This window comes from Trachypithecus francoisi, unplaced genomic scaffold (genome assembly GCF_009764315.1).
Source record: "Trachypithecus francoisi isolate TF-2019V2 unplaced genomic scaffold, Tfra_2.0 Lachesis_group0, whole genome shotgun sequence".
Lineage (NCBI taxonomy): Eukaryota > Metazoa > Chordata > Mammalia > Primates > Cercopithecidae > Trachypithecus > Trachypithecus francoisi.
Window position 1 is genome coordinate 172,878,969 of NW_022681453.1, and position 25,633 is coordinate 172,904,601.

Below are 25,633 nucleotides of genomic sequence, written 5' to 3' on the forward strand. Positions count from 1 at the left end.
CAGTGGTGGATATCACCACTCCTTTGAAATTTTTACTAATTATTTTTTAAATTTGCAATACATATACTGGGTAGATTTATATTTGGAATATATTACAAGCTTGACTATGTCAATGAAAAAAGTTAAAATTTTACTAATTTGATGGGAGGGGTATCTTATTGTAGTGACCGAATGGTAGACCCCCAAAAGATATGTCCATGTGTTAATCCCCCAAAACTATGAATATGACCTAATTTGGAAAAGGAGTCTTTATGGATATAACTAAGGATCGCTACATGAAATCATCCTGGCTTATCTGGCAGGCCCTAAATTGAATGACAAGTGTCCTTATGAGAGACACACAGAGGAGAGACACAGGGAGAAGAGGTGAGGGCCATGTAAAGATGGAGGCAGAGATTGTAATTACACATTCATAAATCAAGGAACACCTGGAGCCACCAGACTCTGGAAGAAATAGGGAGGGATTCACTCCTAGAGCCTTCAGAGGGAGCGTGGCCTTCTCAACACCTTGATTTCAAACTTCTTCTCCCCACAACTGTGAGTGTATATTCCTGTTGTTTTAAAGCACCAAGCTCATGTAATTTGTCACTGCAGCCCTAGGAAACTAAATATACTCATTGTTACCATAAACTTTTGTGTTTTTCTGAAAACTTCTGAGGTTGAGCGTATTTTCATGTGGTTTTAATGATCATTTGAATGTGCTTTTCTGTGAGTTAACTACTCATATCTTTTCCCCATTTCCCCTACTAATTCTTATGAATGCTGTGACAAGGCAGACATTAACACTTTGCCACATGTTGTAAGACACCTATCTAGCCTGTATTTTTGAGTTTGTTCATGATATGTTTGGTCATGCAATTCAAAAAATTACATGGTACAGTATGCTTATCTTTTTATCCATCCCTTATTCATTAGCTCCATATTGATTATAAACATCCCCCTGAAACTTGGGTTATAAAATTATTCTCCCAAATTTTCTCTAAAATGTTTATGGTGGGCACAAAGATGGTTCCCCAAGAAGTCCATGACTTTATTGCCACATCCTGTGAAAATGCAATCTTACATGGCAAAAGGGACTTTGCAGATGTAATTTAGGGTACAGATTTTGAGATGGGGATATTATTCTGCATTATCCAAGTAGGCCCAATCTAGTCACCCGAGTCCTTGAGTGGCAGATGTCACTATGGAAGAAGGGTTGGAGAGATGCAACATTGTTGACTTTGAAGATGGAGGGAGGAAGTCAAGGAGTATGGCTGACCTCTGAGAATGGCAAGAAAGTTGATTCTCCCTCAGAGGCTGCAGGCTATAAACCTAAGCCCTGTGAAGCCTGTATCAGCCTTCTTGCCTACAGACTGTAAGGCCATAACTTGGTGTTGGCTAAGCCGCTAGGTTGGTGACAATTTGTTATGGCAGTAATAGCAAATCAATACATCTTTGCCGCTTAATTTAAATTAATGTGTACCCTTATCCACCAATGTGTACCCTGTTTACTTTTGAACATATTAGCAAGTATTAGCATCTACAACGTTAGTTCTAGATGTACCCTCCAATCTGTGGTACTGATCAATTTGTTTACTCCTTTGCCAATATCCAGTTGTTTTGATTTAGTCACTTCTATATGTTTAAGTACCTGATAAAAGACAAGTTAGCCTCCTCTGTTCTTGTTTTGTTTTTTAAATAGTTTCCTTAGATTTTTACAGATTTTGTTTTATGTCCTTTAAATCATTATTTTTTGTTGTATCTTATTAAGTCTTTTAAAATGCATGTTGTTATGGTGAAAATTCCATCTCCATTGGTAATTGATAATCCTTGTAAATAAAGCATACCACATACAATGGTGTCTCAAGGCCTTTGAACTTGCAGTTCACTCTGCCTGAACTGGAAGGTGCTTGTCACAGTTGTCTGCACAGCAGAATTCCTCATGAACCTCAAGTTTCTGCTCAAATGCTAACTTATTGTAAGTGAAGCCCTCCCTAACCACCTCATAGAAAACAACACACCACTGCCTGCCATCCATTCCATCGGCTAAGCATTTACTATACTTCTCTGGCTTTATATTTTTCCCCATAGTACTTGCCACCGTCTGGCTTACCTACTCATCTTGGAATATTCTTACAAATATTCTTACTGATTGTTGCAGTCCAGTTTTTTACTGGAGTCCTTCCACTCCATGTCATCATGTCATCAACAATCATGTCATCAACAAAAAAGGTAATATTTCTCATTTGGTTGTATTCATTATGCCAATTACCTCTTGGCCCACTAAATTCACAGGGACCCCTGAAACAAAGATGAATAATGTTGGTGGAAGCACAGATCCTTATCTGTTTTTCACTTGATAAAACAAATACAAAGAAAAGATACAGAGACTCCTCCCTGTATCCAGGCCCTGTGCCATGAATCTTTGCTGTGAATCTTTGCAGTGCCCTCATATTTTGCGTCTAGGCTTAGTGAGGTGAGTGCTTGGGCCAAAGGGTGGTCAGCAAACATGATGCCTGAACCGTGCTTCTCACACTAGGCTTGCTCTTGCTTCTCGGCCTCTACCTGGGCTAGCCTGCTGCAGGAAGAGAATATGTTGTGGAGTTTTTCCGATGTTTTAATAGAGGCCATCCTCAACCAGCCCACAGCTAGCCAGCCCCAGACACCAGACACGTGAGCATGCCTGATTATCAGCTCAGAGCTGCTGAGATGATCTATAGCTGGCCACAGACGCGCAAGCAGGCCCAGTCCAGATCCCCTGATCCCCCCTGTGAGTTACACATGTTAATTGTCACTTGTCATTGAAGTTTGATAGTTATGCAACATTACTGGGACAAGAGATAATTGATACATTCTCTTACGCCTAATTTTACTACAAGGAGCCTGAGAGTTTTGCCATTAGAATTCTGTTACTTGTTAGTTTTTGGTGGATAGTCTTTATCATGTTTAAGTGAAACAAAAATACGCAAACTAAGTTTTTAAAAAATGGCTGCTGCGTTTTACAGATGCATTTTCTACATGTACTTTTATAATCTTTTTCCTCCTTTAATTTATTGATTAGACAAATATTTCGATAGATTTCCTAATTTTTAACCATGTTGAATTCCAGGAATAAAGTTTTCTTGATCATAGAGCATTATTTTTTTTTTTGAGATGGTTTTGGAATTTACTTGGTAATATTTTATTCCAAAGTTTGCCCTTATGTGTATATGTGAAATTAGCTCATTTTTTTTTAGTGTGTATTTTCTTGGTCAGAGTTTTGAATAAACATTATATTAGCTTTGGGAAATGATTTTGAAACTTTCATAATTGATCAAGGAGTCCAAACACAAGAAAGGACATAAATATTTGAATAACATATTCTACACACTCAATCTAATAGATTTGTACACAGAACTCATGTCATATAAGTTAATAAAATAGATTTCTGATTGTCTGTGGAATATTAATAAAATATAAATCACAAGGCTAAAATGAACACCTTCACTTATTTTTTTAAAAGTAGATATTTTGATAGGATATAATCTTAGATCATAAGCAAATAAAATTGATTTTAAATAAAGCAATAGCTAGTAAATTTTATCTACTTGAAAAATAAGAAATATCCTTCATAATAGCTGTAGGATTCATGAGAAAAGCAAAATTAAAATCATAAGCTATCTAGTATCAATAAAAAAGAGAATGTCCCATCCAAAGTTATGAAACACAGCTAAAGCTATACTCAGAGGAAAAATGTGTGGCTTATGGCTATAATACCTTCATTATTGAAAAACTAAGACGTTATCATAGTACTAACCTTAATAAGTTTCATGAAGAACAAAAATATAAACCTAAATAAAGTATGAAGAACGAATTAATAAAGATAAATGCTGAAATATAGTGGAAAACAAAAATAATAGAAAGAACAAATACAATCAAAAACTGGTTCTTTTATAAAATATATAATCATCTTATGAATATGATTAAAGTAAGAAGAGGGGGAAATACTAGGATTGAGCAAATAGAAACATGTGCACAAAGATGAAAATGATTATTAAGAAAGTACTAGAACTATCCCCATTGTAATAGATGTGAAACCTAGAAAAAATGGATGATTTCTTAGCAAAACAGAAATTAACTGACCCAAGAGGAAGTACTAAAATGTAGTAAGAAGAGACGGAAATGGTGATTAAATGTCTATCATTTAAATGGGGGAAGGAAGTATCAGGATTAAATAATTTAACAGCTGGGTTCCATTTAACTTTTAAAGAACAGATAATTCCAATGCTATTTAAACTAGTCTAGCCCATTGAAAAATATGAAAACCTCCTGAGTTTATTTTATGAATTATATAGATCAGTGGTTCTCATAGTGTGTTTCCTGGATCAGCAGCCTCAGCATCAGCATCTTATGGGACCTTGTTAAAAAGACAAATTATCTGTCATACCCGGACCTACTGAATCAGAAACTCTGGGGTTGGGCATCCAGGAATCCAAGATGGTTCAAGTGCATGCTAAAGTGTGAAAACCACTGCTGTAGAGGTAGCTGGCTTGCATCTTATATACAAAAGGCTACAGGCTGGGTAGGGGTGGTGGATGTAGCATCAATACCCTAGGGTTGGGACTTCCGCTAGCAATAGAAGTTGCATGTGTAGGGTAAGGTCAAGGGGGATTACAATTACTGGTATTAATATTAGTAGCTGCTTACATAATGGTAGAAATCATAAGTGGTAATTGATCCAAAACTAATTCAGACATGGCCATTTGCATACTGCATTCTCATTACCAAATGAGAAAAAGTATATTTTCATTGTAAAAGCAAACTGGTTACAGTGGGTTGGAAGCATTTTAATATATTTTAATAATGAGGTAAAGAGGTATGTGAATTTCACACCACAGACTTCAGGCATTTCACACCCATTCTTCTCTCATTTCCCTCTGTATCTACCATAAAAAGTATTATTATTAGTTCAATGTTTTAGATGAGGACAGAAAGGTTCAGAAAATTTCAGGAACTTTCCCGAGAATACCGAGTTCTATGCAGCATTCAAAATCAGGTTTACCTTCCTCTAATCGTGCCTTGGCATCTCCTACTAAATTCTTAGAACTTTTTTTCCAAGACTGGGCTGACTCCCAAGAAATCTAAGTCTATCTCCTCCCCAATGGGCTTCTAAAAGTGTTTCTTCCAACAGATAACAAACATACTTCCTCCTCTTGTTAATTTAGACATGTTTCAAAGTAAAAGTCCTTCAATTTTGTTGTTGTTGTTGCTTTACCTCAGAAACTAACAAATCTTTACCCAGGCTATATAATAGAAACAATTTTAATATTAATAGCCCAGTCAGTCATTTGAGGATTAAGGGCCTGGGGTTTGCTTTGGCACGCAGAAGGAATATTGGTTACCTGCAATTCTGGTTTTCGGAAGGTTCATAACTGTAATAGATAGCAGCTCCCCGAATCTAAATTTCCTGGCACATGCCAGGCCTGCACTGGAAAGCTCAGATTTCCCCGCTTCAGACCACCAACGGGGAGGAGGCAGGAATCTGTCAACAGTGTGGTCTCCTCTATAAAGCTGCCTTCCACAGAGGGCTCTGGTTCCTCACACTGAGATGCAGTGCACAGGCCAAGATGATTGGGTTGTCATAAATATAGATTCCCTGAAAGCAGGATTTATAAATGGACTGGAGAACAAGGGAAAAATTCTCCCAAAGAAAAATAGCATAAATTTTCTGTGTATTTGCCTGCATGTATCTGGCTCATTTGGACTCTAGGAATGGTGGTGGCTGCATCACAAAATTTGCAAGGTGATCAGAACAACTAGTCTCAGTTTCTTCTAAGGCATAGCATACTTTGGCTACTGGGTCAAGAAATAGACTGTTAGGTTTACACTCTCTGCCTCCTGCCCATCGCTCAAAGTCCTTGAATTGGCACATTACTGTGCAGAATGTGATATACAACCCTGTAACCATGTAGGGTTGCAGTCTGATGAAACTTCTCAAGAGAGCTAAAATCTATCTGGATGTAAGCAGTTTTCTCTTTACTTTCCCACAATTAACTGAGAGTTTAGTAATCACCTACGGAGGCACACTATTTATTAGGAGCCAATTAATTAGTCTATCATATCTGGTTCTAAAAAAAGTCATACTTTAAAAGCAAACCACAATTACCTATCATTCCTTTTTTTCTCAAAATAAAAAAATGAATCTTCATATGAGAGTTCTTGGCTGTTTTTATAAATATAATAATAAATCATAATAAAATATTAATGTTACTTTCTTACTTGGCAATAATTTTTAATTACACTAAACAAGTATATACTCATTGATGTTGGCAAGCAAATTTTGATATCCTACACAGTGCCATGTGTATGCTGAACACTATCTGAAACATGAATTATTTTTAAATTTACTGAAGAGAAATAACATGGTAAAGTCTGAGCTAAAGTTTATTTGTTTAGAACATAAAAGGAACACATGCTCATTGGAGAAAAAATTTAAAACTACAGAAAAGCATTAAAAAATCACTAGTAATGCAACTATCCAGATCTCTCAATTCTTATTTCTTTTCGTTTTTTATGCATCTGTTGTTTTATATAGTTGAAATTCTAAATAAATTCCCTTTTTATTCTTTTCCAACTAAAATTATAACTGAACCACTTTCCCATGCTGTAATCTCTTCATAAACAGCACTTTCAATGACTTTATATGGTTCACCATGTAGATATAACATTATGTATTTAACATTCTCCTATTGAAAGATATTTGGCTGATTTCCAAATACAAATAATGCCACAAATAACTTTCTGTGCCAAAATTTATTTCTGAATTATGGATGATTTTTTTAAGGAAATATTTTCAGAGGCATTCCAGAAGATCCCAAAATTACTGCTGGAAAGAATATGAATATTTAGTAAACTATTGATATGACTATCAAATTGCTGTCCCAAACCATTTGCTTAAAGGGTCCTTCAAGAATTTCCCTGTGACTTCACTCTCTCCATACTCAAAGATTTCTGCCAGGTCCTGGTTGCCTTGAGCTGAAGTATAAAAGGTTGCCCCCAAGGGTTTCAGGCCATTAGCTAATGGCCTGCTTCCATAGTTCATTGTGGTCAAGTTAAGACTATGAGTATATATGGACAACCACTGAAATAGCTTCTGTCCCATCGCTGCAGCCTCTGTGAATTTTGCCCACCCGGCAAAGAAAGTGAGAGGTTGAGTTTTGATGAAGAGCACGCTGTAAGTTGTCAGAAACGTAGGGGAAGGGATGTTAGGTAGGACTGTAAAATAAGAACCACCATGGCACATGTTTACCTATGTAACAAACCTGCACTTCCTGCACATGTACCCTGGAACTTAAAATAAAAGTTGGAGGAAAAGAAAAAAAATTAAAAAATAAAAATTAAAATAAAAGAAGCTCTAGACAGTTGAACTTACTAAGGGAGATAGCAAGGAGTTAGAGTGTATTAAAATAATGATATTATCAATAACAATAATGGTTAGTTTGTTAGAAACATAGGCATAACTACTACCAAAATGCAGGTTTTAAAATTTGGAATTTTATGAAAGAATTAGGGAGCCTTAACAGCACAAGGTTAGGGTGTTATGAAGGTTTTAAGTGTCTTTGCCAAGCCTTGTTTGAGGTCCTACTATGTAAAATCACTGGTGGATACAGAACATCTCTCTTTTTTGAAATATAAAGTAGAGTAGGTAGCTAAATAGGCAGAAATCATTCTGGGGTGAATGAAATCTTATAAAGACAAATAGACAAAAGTAAATTTGAGGCATGTGAAAAACTGCCTTGTTAAACAGGAGAATGGAAAATTGTTTTATTAATAGGTAGATTGTAATCTTTGGTCTTTTGTGTAGATGTGTACTTAGAACTCTATACTTACATTTTAAAATTTGTGTTCATCTTTAAATATACCATAATTAACACTTTGCCCATGGTATAAACTCAATGAATATTTGCTCAATTTTAATTGAATATATTTTCTTTCTATAATTATTTGAATTGGAAATTTTCTATGCCTTTGAAGTGAAACTCTTCTTCATTTATGGAATAAGTTCATGTTCCCCTTTTGTTTTTGTGCCTCTATCAACCAAAAGTCCTAGAATCTTCCTTCCTGGGAAGGAAAGAAATAAACTGTTTATTTTCTTTGCCATTTAAACTGCCATACCCAAGCAAGTCAGGCCCCAAACAGAACCTTTGCCCTTGCTGATCCCTTTGTCTGGAAAGCTCTTCCTTCTGGCTCCCATTTTTTGGCCAGGTCTAGCTGGAATACTGCTTCATCAGAGAGGCCATCTCTGACCACACAGCAAAAGTGGGTTCTGCCTCCTAATACTTCACATTTTTGTTATTTTCTGCCTTACCTCCTTGGCCTTTTTGTATATGTATTACAATTTAAAATGATTCATTTATTTAAGCATTTAAAAATTCCAGTATTTTTCAAATTTTATAAGCTCATGAGAAATGTTTTACATTGATTCATGCACACACACACACACACATACACACACACGTAACTGCAACAATAGTTTGAAAACACCACACTTAAGAAGTGCTAGTGGAATAAAGTTTTGTTTCTTTACTCTATTTGAGTTTGCTAATTAAAAGAGCAATCACAAAAGCTGTCTGTATCCCACTAACTGGATGTCATAATCCACTACCAGGGTGCAATCCCAAATGTGAACTATTGAGTTGTTTTCTGTCTATTCTCTCCACCCCTTCCCTTCAGCCTACAGAAAAAATGCAAGCTCCACGAGGTAATAAAATATCTACTGTATTTGTCTTATTTCTGGTACACAGTTGATATTCAGTAAATAGCTTTTGAGTAAATCAATACATAAAAATGAATAAATTAATAATGTCTTGCTAAGTTCATTTTCCTTATTTTGTTATGCTTTTAACTAAAAATAATTATTTAAGTTGGAGCATCATTTCCTTTTTTGATAAAAGTATTTTTGGAATCTAATTTAATATTCAGGGATCCATTAAGCATTTCAAGGAAGATACTGACATTACTAAATTGTTCAGCAATGCACAGATTTTGAAAATACACTTGAAAAATAGAACTTTGATATGAACTTGTAAAATACGTAAGATGTATTATAAAACCACTGATCAAATAAATTAAAAAACCCCATTCCCCTATTCAGTGCTGTGTTGGGTAGAAAAGGGGTAAGTAAACAAACAAGTGGAAAAGTTAAGGAAGAACGTAGAGAAAAGGATTGCTTTGCACAGACATCTGGCTTTGCTTCCCCAAAGCTATTGAGTACTGGGGCAGGCAAGTGGGCTTGCTACCCTAAATGGGAGCCATATATCACATTGGAAGCTCCGTGTCACAATTCTATTCTTATAACTTACAAAATGTTCCTCTATGTGCTTATTTAAAAATCTCTTTGTCAATGTGAGTATTCAATCAGGCTACTACTTACTGTTTAATCTTTGTGAATGTGGGAAAAAGGAATTCTGTTCAGAGTAACAAACTTTTCATGTGACTTAAAAATTGTTTTCTATCTATAAGAATTTTCCGGCCGGGTGCGGTGGCTCAAGCCTGTAATCCCAGCACTTTGGGAGGCCGAGAGGGGTGGACCACGAGGTCAGGAGATCGAGACCATCCTGGCTAACATGGTGAAACCCCGTCTCTACTAAAAAATACAAAAATCTAGCCGGGCGAAGTGGCGGGCGCCTGTAGTCCCAGCTACTCGGGAGGCTGAGGCAGGAGAATGGCGTGAACCTGAGAGGCGGAGCTTGCAGTGAGCTGAGATCCGGCCACTGCACTCCAGCCCGGGAGACAGAGCGAGACTCCGTCTCAAAAAAAAAAAAAAAAAAAAAAAAAGAATTTTCCATGATAGGAAACGATTTACCAAAAAACTTTGCTTTTTAAAAATAAAATGATGTGCTTTGATTTCATTTCTTAAAAGAGAAAGGAAAACAGAAGAGAGAAGACTTTCCTTTACTCAAAACCTTTCTTTACATAAACAACTACTTCTTCCAGAACTTCAGTGACCACTCATTTGCTCTAAAGCAGTGACTCTCAAACTTCAGTGTGCATCAGAATCATGTGGAGGGCTCCTTAAACACAGACTGCTGGGACCCACCCCTAGAGCTTCTTTCTCAGTAGGTCTGGTTTGGGGTCATAGAATTTGCAGTTCTAACAAGTTTTTAGGTGATGCTGATGCTTCTGGTCTGAGCACCACATTTTGGGAATCACTGCTCTAAAGCAATGATTCTCAACTACGGGCAATTTTATCTCTCAGTGGACATTTGGCAATGTCTGGAGACATGGTGATTGTCACCATTGGGTATGGAGGGTTCTCTACTGGCGTCTAGTGGGTAGAGGCCAGAGATGCTGTTAAATACCCCACAATGCACAGGACATTTCCCACCACAATCAATTATCTGGTCCAAAAAGTTGATTGTGCTGCTGTTCAAAAATCCTGCTCAAAAAGGAACTCTCTTTCTCATGGAAGGACATTGTTTAACGAGGGTTTAAATAATAGGTAAAACAAGAGCTACTCATTTCAGAAGCCTTCAACTAAAGTGGGATGATGTCACAGACATTAATTGGGTGGTGTCTCAAGCAGATATCTATGGTCATCTTTCTCTGTGTTTGTCTCTCCCACATTCACAAGTCTATTAAGCTTATAAAACACCACACAGCCTAGACATTTACTCATCCAAAATGTAAATGAGGATCTGTGTATGGCTGAAGAGGGATGGGAAGCCAGCTGGAATGAGGAAACACTTTTATTCCTCAAGGGGCCACAATCACTTTGTCCGAAGTAGATAGAATTCTGATCGAGGAAAATGTAAATCCCAGGTAGGACAGAAAAATGGAGTTGGAAAGGCTTTGCGGTTAACTAGAAGATGCAATATTTCTTTTAAATACTGTGTATTAATGAAAGAAGAACTTGCTTGACATCTTGGCCAGGGCTTAAGCAAAAGTAGGAGGATTTCGACGGTTCTCTATGATGCCCTCTCGTCTCTCCTCTCCATCTTTCATAGACTCTTCCATCCATGTATTTTCAGAATTTCCAGAGCCCATTCTCTTTTAAGAAATGAAATCTGATCTTAGACTAGAAAAAACAAAGGCATTTCACTAGCAGATCTGACATCTCCCTGTCTTCCCCTAAGCCTCTTTTTTACACCTGAGTCTGTATCTTAGCAAATGGTCCCCTGGGAGGTGGAAACTTAGGAATCATTCTTATTGTTCTTTTCATCTCCACCCCTATGTCATCCAGTTAATCTCCAAGTGTTGTGAATTCCCCTTTTTAAATCTCTCTTCTGGACTCTTCATCCTTGCTTCTTCAATGTTGGTTCATACCAACATTATTTCTCACCTGGATTGTAGAACAGCCTTGCAAATGGCCTGCCAACCTCAGCCCCTCTTCATACTCTACCCAGACTGAGCTGTCTACAACACTTATGTAATCTCACTGCTTAAAACCTCTCATTTACTACTAATAGGTCCAAAGACCTTGCAATGACTTATAAGGCTTTGTACACACAGGCCACCAATTACTTCTCATGCCTTGCTCCTCTTCTCTCCACTTCCTCCATCTTGCTATTGTGTTGCAACCACCCTGAACTTTTCTGGGTTTCATGAAAGTGTCATGTTTTCCCTTAACACTGTCTTTTTGCATGTGCTGTCTCCCCTGCCAAGAAAACTTGAATGCTTGCCCTTGCCTTCTGCCCTACTTCCCACTATTTCAATTCTCAGTTAAATGTCCTTCCTTTGGGAAGCTTTTCCTGACCTCTCAAGTCAGAGTTAGGTGCCCCACCCATGTGTTCTCATGGCACCTTGTAAAACTCCTCGTTGTAATTATCTTCTGTGGTAATTGTCTGGGTCCCCAGTAGTCTGAAAAGCAGCAAGAAAGTAGAGTCCTTATATCTATTTTCTTTTTATTTTTTTCATCATCATAGCTCTTGTACCTAGCACTGTACCTGGCACAGAGTAAATACTGACCATACTTCCTCATAGGTGGGAATTTAATGAAGTATATTATCCTGGCAAATAATGTAATGAAGCTGGTGAAAGAGATAAGTTTTGAGATACAAAAGGATCCTTCCCAGAGGTCCTTGAAATCAAACCATGCTTCCTACTTATATGCTCACATTTGTGTGGCAGAATCATTACATAAAACTGAGCTCTCCTGCTAATTTTGTGAACTGATCTCCTTCTATAGCCTTCAATAATTTTCACGTTCTTTTTTTCTTCATTGTACATCTACCTAGATCAAAGAATCATAGGAAGCCAGTGTGGCTCAGCCATGGTGAGTGAGGGGGAGAAGAAGAGGGGGTGAGATCTGTGAGTGTGGGCCACATCACACAGGGCCTGGTAGGCCATGTGGAGGAGCGAAGATTTTATTTTTAGTCTAATGGAAAACCTTTAAAGAGTTTAAATCACAGTGGTGACTTCATCACTCTGGCTTCTTTGTGGAAAATGGGTTGGAGGATGATCCAAAAGTCCAAAGAGAAAGACCAGTTAATAGACCATTGAAACATTTCAAAGGGAGGATGGTGGCTTGACCCAGGCAGACAGAAATGGAGATGGTGGGAGTGTGCAGACTCAGGATCTATTCTGGAGGCAGAATAGGTAGGAGTTGCTGGAAGTTTGGATTTGGGGGTGAGAGAAACAGGAAGCAAGTATGATTTCTAGGTTTCTGGATTAAATACCTGTGTGAATGGTGCTGCCATTTACTGAGATGGGAAGACAGCAACTCCTAATTTTCAAGGCTCAGCTCAGTCCTCACTTCCTCCATGAAAGCTGTCATCAGCTCCAATCTCCAGCCTTCTCTCTTTCCTCTCAACCACATGGGAAATCATTGCCTGCACCACTCATCTTCTCAGGAGTATGTGTTGAACTCCTCAACCTGGCTCACATTCCTTGAAGGTGAGGGACCCCTTTCACATCCAGCAATGCCTTGAATGTAGTGCTCCATCAGATTTGCTGCTTGGGGAATTAAAGACAATTCCCATGCAGCAAACATCCTTGAAGCTGCTAAGAATATCCTGCCACCCACGGGACTAAATGTTCACATCCTCCAGTTCATATCTCAATTGAACATTTAAAAAAGCCCATTACCAAAAGTCATTGAAAAATATGTTTCTCTCTAGTTCTTAAAGAAAGGCATTTAATGTCTATTATACACTCTATTATTATTTAGTATTATCCCTTTTCACTTGATATATAGTTACTTTTCTTTTCCATTATTAAGTATTACCTTAAAATGCAACCTCATTTCCTCTTGTATTAAATAGAAATTGAGGATACGTTTCTCCTCACTGAAAATACTTTGAAATATTTCAAGTACATTTCCTTTTCTACAGTGTTCATTCACAGTGTGGTTCAAAAGCTTTTTTTAAAAAAAAAAAAAACTTGAAGATACCATAATATCACCTTTCAGTTCATTTTCAAAGTTTTTCAGAAATATAAATCTGATGCAAACTTGGAGTTAGACATTTATTGTAGCTTCCCACACAAAGCTAGAATGCTGTCTCTAATATTCTTAACAGTAAAAAGGGAACGTAATCATGAAGAACTTACACAGAGACAGGAATTAGGCTTTTTCTTGTTCTTCTTTTCAATTCATGACCTTTGAGAAGGACTTAGAAAAGTATATTTTTGTTCATAATCTACTCTAATACTGAGATAGGTGTTTAATACACCTGCTGTCATTTAACTAGCCCAATCACCTAATGACAGATTTTTAGCTCCATTTCACGGATATCTGGCAGGATTTAATGATTTGTTCGAGGACACACAGCTAGAAGAAGCACATCTGCATCCAAATCCAGGTCTTGGTGCATCTGAAGCTCAAGGTATCCCTCTTTCCCAAAGGATGAAACTCTTTTCTTGAGGGACATACAGGACAAGTGTCTTCCTTGCTCTGTGCTTCAGTCCTTCTCATGCTTAAAAATAGCTGTAATCACTCCTGCAGTCTTTCCTTCTCCAGATCACACACTCCCAATTCTTTCAGCCTTTCTTTATAACATGGAACACCCCAAACCTTCAGCCTCTACAGAGCCATTCTTTCAGACATATTCCAGTTGTCCTCTCAAGTGTGGTACCTGAGGAAACTAAATGTCTCTCAAAGCATGGCACTAGGAATGGATTACATTTTTTTAAATTCATATATTCCTGCAGGGTCTTATTTTAGAATAGGAAGGTAATTTATTTTCCTTTTACAAGTCTCCTTAACATTTTTAAAGTTTAAAAAACACAGCATTATAATCCATATCACTGTATTACCCTCCTTCCTCTCCCTGCCCCCAATAGAAAAGCTTGAAATTTAGGAATTATATTTTCTTTGTCTTTTAACTCCAATTCAGAACACATGAGAATTACTGGACAAGCATGCTTATGTAATCCCACCCTTAGGAAGGATACATTAGAATTTTAAGAGAAGTTGACCATTGGAAGCCCATGCCCTGATGGACATGTCTTGACCCACACATTAACTGCAACACAGTCTCCTTCAGTGTTCATACAGAGAGCATCACCAGGGTGGTTTGACACTTACCCTGCTGTCCTCTGGGCTTTCAGGACCTGTGGACATCGCTACATCCTCAGCATGAGCTTCTCATTCTCTACTTCCAAGTCAGATCGAATGAAGGCATTCTAAACAAATAAACTGCCTGGGACCCAAAGCCACGTCCCACACTTACACGGCTAAGCTATCCCAATTATATGTTCTTGAAATGCACCTTAGAGGCCCGTGGTGACTGACGCTTGGCTGGCGTCATGGCTGTGTGGATTGTGCCACATAATGCACCCAGACAAACAGCTCACTACTCCAGGCTGCCCTCTCTGGCTCAGGATTCTACACTGTGCCTCGCAGCCCGCTATAGGAGCCAACATTGCAGCAGGAAGATGAGCAAAGCTTGTGGTAACCTAAACTCCTAGTGAAATGAGACTCCTATAGCACCGGGAGGCTGCCTGGACAGCTAACACCTGACATGCTACCTTATCCACATCTACAGACCCTGTTACGATTAGAACTTTACTCCCCTCTCAACTCCAATATACTTACACCAGCCTGATAATAATAATTGCAGGGAGAAGTAGTTCACTCCACTAATTATGCTGCTTATAACTGGCACAGAGAGCAGTGATAATTTGGCTTAAAGTAAGGTTTTATGATCCTCATATGTTTAAAGTTTCCTTGGGTTTGAAGCCATTATGATTCAGACTTGAAAATTGTGAGGATGAATTTCAAATATCTCTGCTGCTTCTGGTTTTTTTTTTTTTTAGGAAAGCATTATTCTGAAAGTGCTCCATGTGGCAGCTCTTGTTTGCTCCTGAGGTGCCCAGCTATGAATTTCAAATGCTTTATTGCACTCTTCAGAGAACATGTTTCTGCTGGTGTGTAAGGCCTGGAAGCTGTCTGCATGCCAAGGCAATGCCCCCTAAATGAAGTCTTACATAAACCTGACAAAGTATCTTTACACAGAAGTAATCTCAATGGGCTACTACAGAGTCATGAAAATAGCTGCTGGTCAACCACCAAAACAAAATTTGGCTGAGCACATACTTCTAAAAGCCTGAACCACAGGACAATTATACCAATAACATTTCATCATAATAATATATTTTTAAACATACTAGCATATTCTTTTCTCTCCTCTTTCCATCCTTTCCTTCCTTTTTTCTCCCTCTTTTCCCTTCTCCCTTGGTTCCTTCCTTCCTTTTTTCCTTTCCTTTCCTTTTTTCCTTTCACATTGTGCTCACACTCCCCCCCTTTCTTCTTCCTTCTCTCTCTCTTGCTCACCATTGTTCTCCTCCCCCACCACATGCTACAGTTCAGACTCTACATTTAATTGTCAACTCACCTGATGGTCCTAGATTCTAAACAATCTACACTGCAAATTAACATCCTCTCTTGAATTATTGCAATGTTATCCAAACCAGATCTCTCTAGAAGGTGGTTTATCAACTCTCTCCTCTACTTAATAACCCTCAATGACTTCCCACCAGGTACAAGCTAAAGTCCTACTCTTCAGCCACACATACAAGACCCCCACACCCAGCCCCAAGTACCACCTTCCACCAGTCCTATTCCTAACTTCAGTCTCCACAGCACACCTTAAAGCATCTCCCACCCCTCGGCACACTTGACACCTCCCAAACAAGCTCTGCCTCATCACGACTCAGAACTGCCCTGTCTGTTCACTCCTTTTCATGAAGGCTGAGCCTGTATTTCAGGCAGAAGCCCTTCCCTAACTTCCTCAGGCAAAGTTAGTGAATTTCCTCCTCAGGTTAACATTGCATTACAAACATTTATTACTATCTGTCTCCCCAAATAGGTTAAGAGTTTCTGGGGCAAAAGTGTCACTGACTCACCCACCAGGCAGTTGCTCAACAAAGGTTTGCTGAATGAACTTTGTTCCTTTGAGTTTATCCTGTATATTTTATATAAGTAAAAGGAAGCAATATAATATGGTGTCTACAAATATGAGCGTGTGGGTTCAAATTCCACCTGTGACTTGAGCAGGTTATTTAATATCTTGGTGCCTCAGTTTCCCCACATGTGGAAACTTTCCAACTCTAGGGTGCTTGTGAGAAGTAAACAAATTGCTACGTAGCTGGAATACTGCAAGGAAAATCAAAAGAGGTGCATGCTACCTGAGTGTTTGTTAAATATAATGGAGGTAATTATGATACCCCATGGCTGCCTCTGTTGTGCTCAGGGCAGAAGGTTCCCGACACCATCAGGACTGGTTTAATTTCAATGAGCAGATATTTTATTAGAAATGTAAGTGTCTGCCTTACTCCTCCAATCAAAAGAGAGATGCTAACACCAAGAACATTACTCAATTCCATAGGAAGACTAAAAGTGGGCTTATGCCACACTCAGAGCCATTGCACTGGCTAGGGTGTTGGGTCTGGAAGGCATACAAGACAACACAACACAACACAACACAACAAAAACCTAGTTAAGAAACTATAATTCAATTCTTAGACTATCATATATGGGAAAATTCACATTGGTTCTAAACTGTTAAATAGAAAATATGTTTGTATTCACAAAAAGAGATAGAAGTCTAACTTCAGCCAGGTACAGTGGCTCATGCCTGTAATCCTAGCATTTTTAGAGGCCAAGGTGGGCAGACTGCTTAAACCCAGTAGTTCAAGAACAGCCTGGGAAACATGGCAAAATCTCACCTCTACTAAAAATGCAAAAAGTTAGCCAGGTATGGTGGTGTGTGCCTGGAGTCCCAGCTACCTGGGAGACTGAGGAGGGAGGATCACCTGACCCTCAGGAAGTCAGGGATGCAGTGAGCTATGATGGCACTCTACCTTGTCTCAAAAAAGAATGAACGAATGAATGAACGAGAAGGAAGGAAGGAAGGAAGGAAGGAAGGAAGGAAGGAAGGAAGGAAGGAGCCTAACTTCAAACAATTTAGCTTCAAAAAGTGAGTAGAAGCCAAAATTCAGTGTTCAGAGACAGTCAAAAGGAAGTATTGATTCTTTTTGTTTGCAGGTAAACCAAAAGGGAGATTCTCTGGGTTGAAATTCTGCAAAATATATTTTCACTGAAGTACACCCTTCATGATGAGCCCTGTACGCATCTTGGTTATATCTTTTGCAAGTGCCTCCTGCGTGTGCCTTATGCTCCAGCTGTGTCAACAACCTTTGAGAAACCTGTGCAGAAGCTCACCTTCACACCTTTGCTTGGTAGCTGCCTTGCCTGGGATGCCCCCGCTTCTTGTTGTAACACTCACTCAGGTGACCACTTTTCCTGGGAAGACTTTTTCTTGCTCTCTTCAAGGACCTTTGCTCCAAGCCCCCTGAAAATACACACACATTTTGCAAAGCATTTATCACACCGCATGACAACTGTATGTTCACTTTCCCACCCCCTCATTAGACAGTGAGTCTTTCAAAAGAGAGATGGACTGTGTCTACCTCCCTGTTGCTTTCCCAATGCCCAGCACAGTGCCTGGAACAAAGTATGTGCTCAATAAATGCTCACTGGATATTATTGGACAGGATTCCCTGTGTATGTAGAAGCAAATTCATTGCCAAATACCTATGGTAGCAATGTTGGGTCCTCCTCTGTGCATTGTTTATCAAGGCCATGCCCTGGGGATACCACACTAGGGATGTGGCTGAGGAATTTTCACATCTGACTAAGCTGAGATGATTGTACAATTATACATCACTTCTCTCTGGAAAGAGAAATAGTTAGGATTCCTTAAAAGGGTTAGGAATTCCTTAAAAACCATTGCACATGCAGTAACCTGAACCAAGAATTTAAAAGCTTCTACATGACATTCAATGTTTATGACTCACTTATTTTAGGTGAAAATGCAAAGGAATATGCATCTTAAAGCCATAATGAGAGACTATTACATACCTACTATAATGACTAAAATTTAAAAAGACTAACATTATCAAGTATTGTAGAAGATATGGAGCAACTGAAGTCTCTTACACTGTTGGGGACACTGTAAATTTCTATAACCGCTTCAGAAAACTGATTGAAAGTTTTTAATAAAATTTAACATATATCTACCCTATAGGCTAGCAAATCTTTCCCAAGATTTATATCCAAGAGAAATGCATATGTCCACCAAAAGACAGTCCCAAACTGGAAACAACCCAGTTTTCTGTTACACAAGAAAATGAATAAACATACTGTGGTATATCCATGTACTCAATACTACCCTGCAATAAAAAAAAATACTGACATATGTAACAACAGGTATGAATCTTACAAATGTTATATTGAGCAAAAAATGTCAAATACAAAGAATGTGTATTATGTAATATGTAAAAGAAGTTCAATAACAGATAAAAACATTTATCAATGGTGATGAAATTCAGAAAAGTGGTAAACCTGGTATGGGGCAGGCAGTGACAGAGAGGGGCATGGGCAACCTTCAGAGTTGCTGGAAATGTTTTGTGTGTTCTTCTAAGTGGTAGTTATTTGGGTATACAACTACATAAAAAAATGGAGCCTTATATGCTTTAGCATATGCATGTTATAGCATACTAAACAGTTTTCATAAACTCGATGGACAGATCCCCTAGATGAGCAGAAGGGACAAAACACCTCATCACTCATATAAAATTCAGAGAATAGGTCATATACATCCTTGTTTGTTCAGGGAAAAAGATCATCACTGAGAAAAAGCTGACACATGTTCCAATGGAGCTGGCATGGTTGTGGAGCACAGCATTATGGCAAACTCAGTGTATTCAAACAACTAAGGGCAAGGACATCCGCTGCTCTGGATGTCACACCTGTAGCATAACTGCCTTTTGGGGATGAGTGGACATCTCAGCTGTATTCTCTATTATGGGAGTCTAGCAACAGAGGCCCTTCTCAGTCATATACTTTCAGTCAAGTCATTGCTTTGGGTGTCACTTTTTTGAAAGTCATTTCGTAAAAGAATAAGGCTAAAACCCTCCGAAGAGTGTAAGCATACTAAAACCAGAAGCGAGAGAAAAAAAAAACTTTGCAGAAATGTGAGGTGACTACACGATGATCAGAAATCTCAAATACTTGAAGTCTGCTCTGTCTGCCAGGCCTGTCCAATAGAAAGGAAAGAGATGCTCCAGAAAAATGTATTGTCTTCTCTTTACCAAACAGGGCTTTGGCTCCTAATGAGAGTTGAACCAGATGATCACATGAGGACCTGAAGACCTTCTTTTACTCTTTCAGTGTTTCTCAACAAGGACATTATGGCATTTGGGGCAGGACAAATGTTTGGGTGCAGGACTGCCCTTGTTCTGAATGTCCTAAAGGCCAGTAGCATCCCAGCCCTTCCATCACTGTGATACCAACAAAATGTATGAACATGTTTCTGAGTTGAGAACCAGCACTGATGTTTTGGCAGAAGGCTTAATTGGCATCCCGATGGCCTAATCCACCCTCAATGAGAATCTACAGTCTTCTGGTTGGTGTTTCTAGTATTAAATATCAGGAGTAAATATCTAATGTTAAATATAATATTAATAACAAATTAGTCAACATTTGACAAAAAAAGAGGGAGGACTTTGCTCAAAGGTCCAACTTTCCAATTCCTTAAGAAGTGACTCATTGAACTTACCCACCCAACTTTTGCTGGCATTTGCATTTGCAATCTTGGACTTGAAGCCTATGTGGCAGGAAGGTCAAGCAGCCAGGCACTTATTTCCTTTCTCCTCTGTCCATTGGGTCTCACCAATTAGATTGCGAAAGGAGGAAGCTAGCAGAGAAGATGATAGAAGGAGCCATCTCTTCAAGGCCTGGAGCAGAGCTCATCTAAGCCACCACCCTGGTCTCTTTCTCTTACCAACCCTTTCCCCCAGGAGGACAGAGTTTCAGGTGTATCTTCTGGCAAACAGAGCCAGGGAAGAAAAATCAGCAGAAGAAAAGAAATAATTCTGAAGTCCATGAACCTTATCAAAGTGAATGACTTTGCCCAGTTTTACACCCCCTGTCTCCATCTCACTGTGCAGGCTTAATAACACAACCAGTTGTGTTACTATAATGACCTAATAGAACATCTCTGAAGATTCCACTTCATTCCTGCATCCATTCAGAGGAGGCCCAAGAGCAGGGCCTCTTCATCTGGTTTGCAGATCCCTAGGCAGTGTATCCTGAAGAGTGATATGAAAGATAAGTTTAGGGGGTAGGTTTACGAATTTTTGAAAGAATAATACTAATTTTTTACAGTTATCTTTTGCTTTTAATAAATGACACATTTTTCATTTATATAAATAATATAGATTCCTCTTAAAATAATTTATGTAAATCCAAAAGGTCAACTATAAAAAAAAGTGAGACTGGGGATGAAATTATGGCAGTTTGGGATGATTTGACCTCAGGAGGGTCTAAGACGGGCTTCTAAGATTTCATAAATTCCTTGAAAATTTATGGGGGATTGTATGCTAATATATATATATTTTTTTCTGTGAGGAAGGTCCACAGTTTTCATAAGGTTCCCCTAAAGAACCCTGAGTCCAAAATGTTAGGAATGATTGTCCTAGAATCAATGCTGTGCTGTTCAACACTGTAGCTACTAGTCACTAGCCACGCATAGCTACTAGACACTTCATACTTGCCTAGTTCAAATGAGATGTGCTGTAAGTGTAAGATACACTCTAGATTATGAAGACTTAGCATGAAAAAGGGAATATAGAATATCTCATTAATAATTTTTCTACTGGTTACTTGTTGGAATACTATTTTATATATGAGTTAGAAAATGTAGTATTAAAATACATTTCACCTGTTGTTTTCTAAATGTGGTTATTAAAATAAATTTCACGTGTTTTTTTAAATGTGGTTACTAGGAAATTTAAAATTACATATGTGAGCTGGATTTGTGGCTCATTTTATATATTTAGTGGACAGTACTGGGTTATAGTATAAGGCCAAGAAAAACAAGATAATCTCAGAAGTCCAGTAGAAATTAGAATTGTGAATATATTTTAAGGCATATTTATAATGAAAGAAACTAGAGATAAATTTTGAGAAAAAATGAACTTTTATAAAATGGATTTGGAAAGAAACAATTATACAGGTATACATTTCACTTTGTCCCCTTTGTCACTTAGCCAGGAAAATAAACCAGTAGTAGAAACTTAAACTGTTCTATTCTTTCAAATTAAAACTATAGTTTCCATAGATTCAAATGAAGGTAGAAAGCAGTAATGGTTTTAAAGCTCCTGGGAAAAGTAAGTAAATGATTTAAGTATCTTTTTTTTGTTGTTGTTTAATATAATCTATATCCACCAAATAACAGTCTATTGTATTTGCTTTGGGCCAGGACCACCACCCATCTCTGTTTTATGGCCCCTCACTAGGGTAATTAAAGTGTCTAAGTCTTTTAGAGGAACTCCTGAAACTCCTTTCTTTGCCTGGACGGCAGCTTTCATCTCTGGGTCTGTACATCTTGGGGCATTACGATCTCTCTTCAGCATTTCCTCTCTGAACTGAAAGCTGATTCCTTCAATGTATAGTTGCTCAGGTGCAAAGGAATACTATTGTGAATTGTTTTCTTTTCCATTGTTATTATCAAGGCAATGGCTCATCTAGATCCTTCTACTGAAAGTCATTTCTTGTTATAGAAGCTTGTATTTTCTATGGCTGAGCAATATGTGGGAATAGTCTCACGTTCACTTTATTGCATGGTCCTGCATCTAATCTTTCACATCAAACCGCATACACATCAACTTTTTACCTTCAACTTCTACTCTCTTTGAATTTTAATGGAGAAAACAGTTACTTTTCATTAACAACATATTAAATAAAAACTTAAATCATTTAGTAACATGGCTGTAATTGTAGTCCACATATCCAAGATGTAAATGAACCAAGGCCAAGCTTAAATGAGAACACTAAAGGTCCATGTAATCTGTTGGTTGCTAAATGGGATATGCTCAAATCTTTGTTTCTTATTCCTGATTGCCAGAAAATTAAGTAGGTAAATGCTCTTACAATGAGCAGATTCAGTGCTGTATCTACTTGCTGAAAAATATATATTATACTATTTAGGATTAAATGAGAATTATAAAATATGTATGATAGGATTTTGGATTAAATGGGAACATCAAAATGAAATCAATAAAATTGATAATTTCAGCAGGCTCCTATGTAGTCAGGGTCTATCTTTTCAGACTGTGTATTAAATTCCTGCTTCTTGCTTTTGGCTGTCTGTCTTTTAGCATTTTACAGACAATAAGAAGCAGCAGCAGAAGAGAAAGAAGTCAAATACATAGTCTATCAGATGAAATTATTATTTATTAATCACTCTCATGAAAGATTTGCTGGTGGAAAAAGGTTAAGCTTATTACTACATGGTGGTCCCTAGATGAAGTGAGATAGGTAGTTCATCACTGCTGCCTCAGACCCTGTTAACATTGATAACTAATGGCTGGCATGATGCCTGTTATATTAAATGCTTCCTCTCAAAGGAAGAAAAACAGCACTGAAAGAAAGTAATTGGTTCGCTCTCTATTAATTGCAAATGGTTTTAAAAGAGCAAGGAGAGGCCGGTTGCAGTGGCTTATGCTTGTAGTCCCAGCACTTTGGGAGGCTGAGGCGGATGGATCACCTAAGGTCAGGAGTTCGAGATCAGCCTGGCCAACAAGGCAAAATCCCACCTCTATTAAAAATACAAAAATTAGCTGGGTGTGGTGGTGCCTGCCTATAATCTCAGCTACTCAGGAGACTGAGGCAGGAGAATCGCTTGAACCCAGGAGGCAGAGATTGCAGTGAATTGAGATTATGCCACTGCACTCCAGCCTGGGGACAGAGTGAGAGACTCTGTAAAAAAAGCAAGGAGAACACTTGCTGTTGTCTTTGATGATCAGTCTAAATATAACAATCCCTGCCTGTTTTTCCTCATTGATTAATGTCAATTTCAAAGGTATGTTAGTGTGCCAAATGTTTGAGGTAGAAATAAAAAATTTTCCAACATGTAATAAATCATAATATAGGAACAGTCCAGAAATGATACCACCCATTGCCTTCAACAACGAAAACAACAATATGAGAACAAAACTTGCTAAATGTTGAAAATAGGTTTCAGGACTGATAGCCTTCCCTCTCTGCCTCTCCCTTTCTCCTCTTTAATAAAAGTCAAATTCCTCTTATTCTTCTAGGCTTGATACACATTCTAATGCCCTCAGTAAAGGATTCATAGATCACTGCAATCCACTATCATCTTTTCCTCTTCTTAATATCTTGAATCTGTGATATCTGCCCCATTCATTTGCAGTTGCCAAAATATAAATAATAATGAATAACAAGAATGACTGTTCACCTTTTTGTGAATATGTATCCTGATCTCCCCCTACCTCCATCACCACAGTTAGTTACAATTTTCTTTTTATTTTTTGAGATGAAGTCTCACTCTGTCGCCTAGGCTGGAGTGCAATGGCGCAGTCTCGGCTCACTGCAACCTCCGCCTCCCAGGTTCAAGTGATCCTCCTGCCTCAACCTCCCAAGTAGCTAGGATTATAGGTGCCCACCACCAGGCCTGGCTAATTTTCATATTTTTAGTAGAGAAGGGGTTTCACCATGTTGGCCAAGCTGGTCTCGAACTTCTGACCTCAGGTGATACACCTGCCTCAGCCTCCCAAAATGCTGGGATTACAGGTGTGAGTCAACGCTCCTGGCCAGTTACAACTTTCTTAAGGGAATTGGCTGTACTTTTCACACCTCCCACTGGCATACCATGGTGTTTTGCACAGAGAGAAGCTTAGTAAATATTTATTTGACAATGTGTTTTCCCAAAGGGAGCTAGTAAATACTTGTTCCCTCTGTTATTAAGCAAACTCCCAAACCAGAAATTGTTTGGCCTTGGTATGGTTTCTTCACTAGAAGCTGTCTAGTCTTTTTTTTCTTTTTTTCTTTTTTTTTGAGACGGAGTCTCGCTCTGCTGCCCAGGCTGGAGTGCAGTGGCACAATCTCAGGCCACTTCAACCTCTACCTCCTGGGTTCAAGTGATTCTTCTGCCTCAGCCTCCTGCATACCTGGGACTACAGATGCATGCCATCATGCCCAGCTAATTTTTGTATTTTTAGTAGAGGCAGGGTTTCACCATATTGGCCAGGCTGGTCTCGAACTCCTGACCTCATGATCTGCCCGCCTCAGCCTCCCAAAGTGATAGGATTACAGGCGTGAGCCACTGCTCCCTGCCAAAGCTGTCCATTGTTTAGAGTGGACTTCTTATATGGTTGCCATTGAGAGTGTTCATAAAATAAGTCAACATAACATAGGAATGAACAACTACAAAAACTTGCATTTAGAATAAAGTAGGTAATTAGATGATTTTGTGAAAGAGATGAACATTTTTTGATGAACTATTTTGTTCACCCCAGTAAATGCTCAGGGACCCCCCGGCCCTGCCACCCCCATTCTCCCACTTCTAATGGATATATTTAGGAATTAAGAAATTTGAATTTTGTTTCTAATTCAATCAAAGAGTTGCTGTAAGAGTATTGGGAAATCCTAATGGTAAGGGTTTAAATCATTCATCAGTAGACAATGGAATAAACCAGACATTTGAATCAGATCCTAAAGGATACATTTACATGGGTTAAAATTTGAAACCCTAGAACAAAAAATGACCACATAAAAGCAATTAATATTCACTTAACTGATAGATACTAAGCACCTACCATGTGCCAGGCACCATTCTAGGTACTTGGGATATAACTGTAAATAAAACAGACAAAGGTTCCTGTGTCCTTGTTCTCAAGGAGCTTACATTTTAGTGGATGGAAACTAACAGCAAAATAAATAAACTATATTTTATGTGAAAAAGTGAAAGATGCTATGGGATCAGAACTGTCAAGAGCTGTCCTTGTTGGGAATCTGAAGTGACCAATAGAGTGGACTTCAATGAGAGGATAAAATTCAAATTAAGACTTGCAACAGGTGAGGGAGTGAGCCCAACAGGCATATTGGTGGGACATCTGAGAGGGTTCCAGGCAGACGGAACAGCTATCTACTGCTAGAGCAAAGATAAATGAGAAATTAGAACAACACATTTGCAATGCATGAGATGGACAAAGAGATAATATCCTTAACAAAGAAAAAAAGAGTTCTTAAAAATCATTTAAAAAAATCAATATCCTATGGAAAATGGGTGCATGACATCAACAAATAATCCTTTAATCAAGGTCAACAAAAAGTGAAAAATGTCCAGCCTTACAAATAATCAGTAAAGCA

At 38.3% G+C, this 25,633-nt stretch overlaps 1 protein-coding gene across 9 annotated transcripts in view; it reads right to left on the reverse strand.

The window, feature by feature from the left end:
* The window catches only part of THRB (thyroid hormone receptor beta), a 385,633-nt gene that overhangs the window by 180,911 nt on the left and 179,089 nt on the right, over nt 1–25,633 (reverse strand). For 4 of the 9 annotated variants that reach the window (XM_033212804.1, XM_033212811.1, XM_033212806.1 and 1 more), the window contains exon 3: nt 17,621–17,750. The exons of 3 other annotated variants lie outside the window; for them this stretch is intronic. The gene's annotated coding sequence lies outside the window, so the exon portion shown is untranslated. Of the gene's footprint in view, nt 1–14,482; nt 14,738–17,620; nt 17,751–25,633 lie in introns of those variants that run through there. 2 more of the 9 variants (XM_033212812.1, XM_033212809.1) reach the window with 2 other exon arrangements.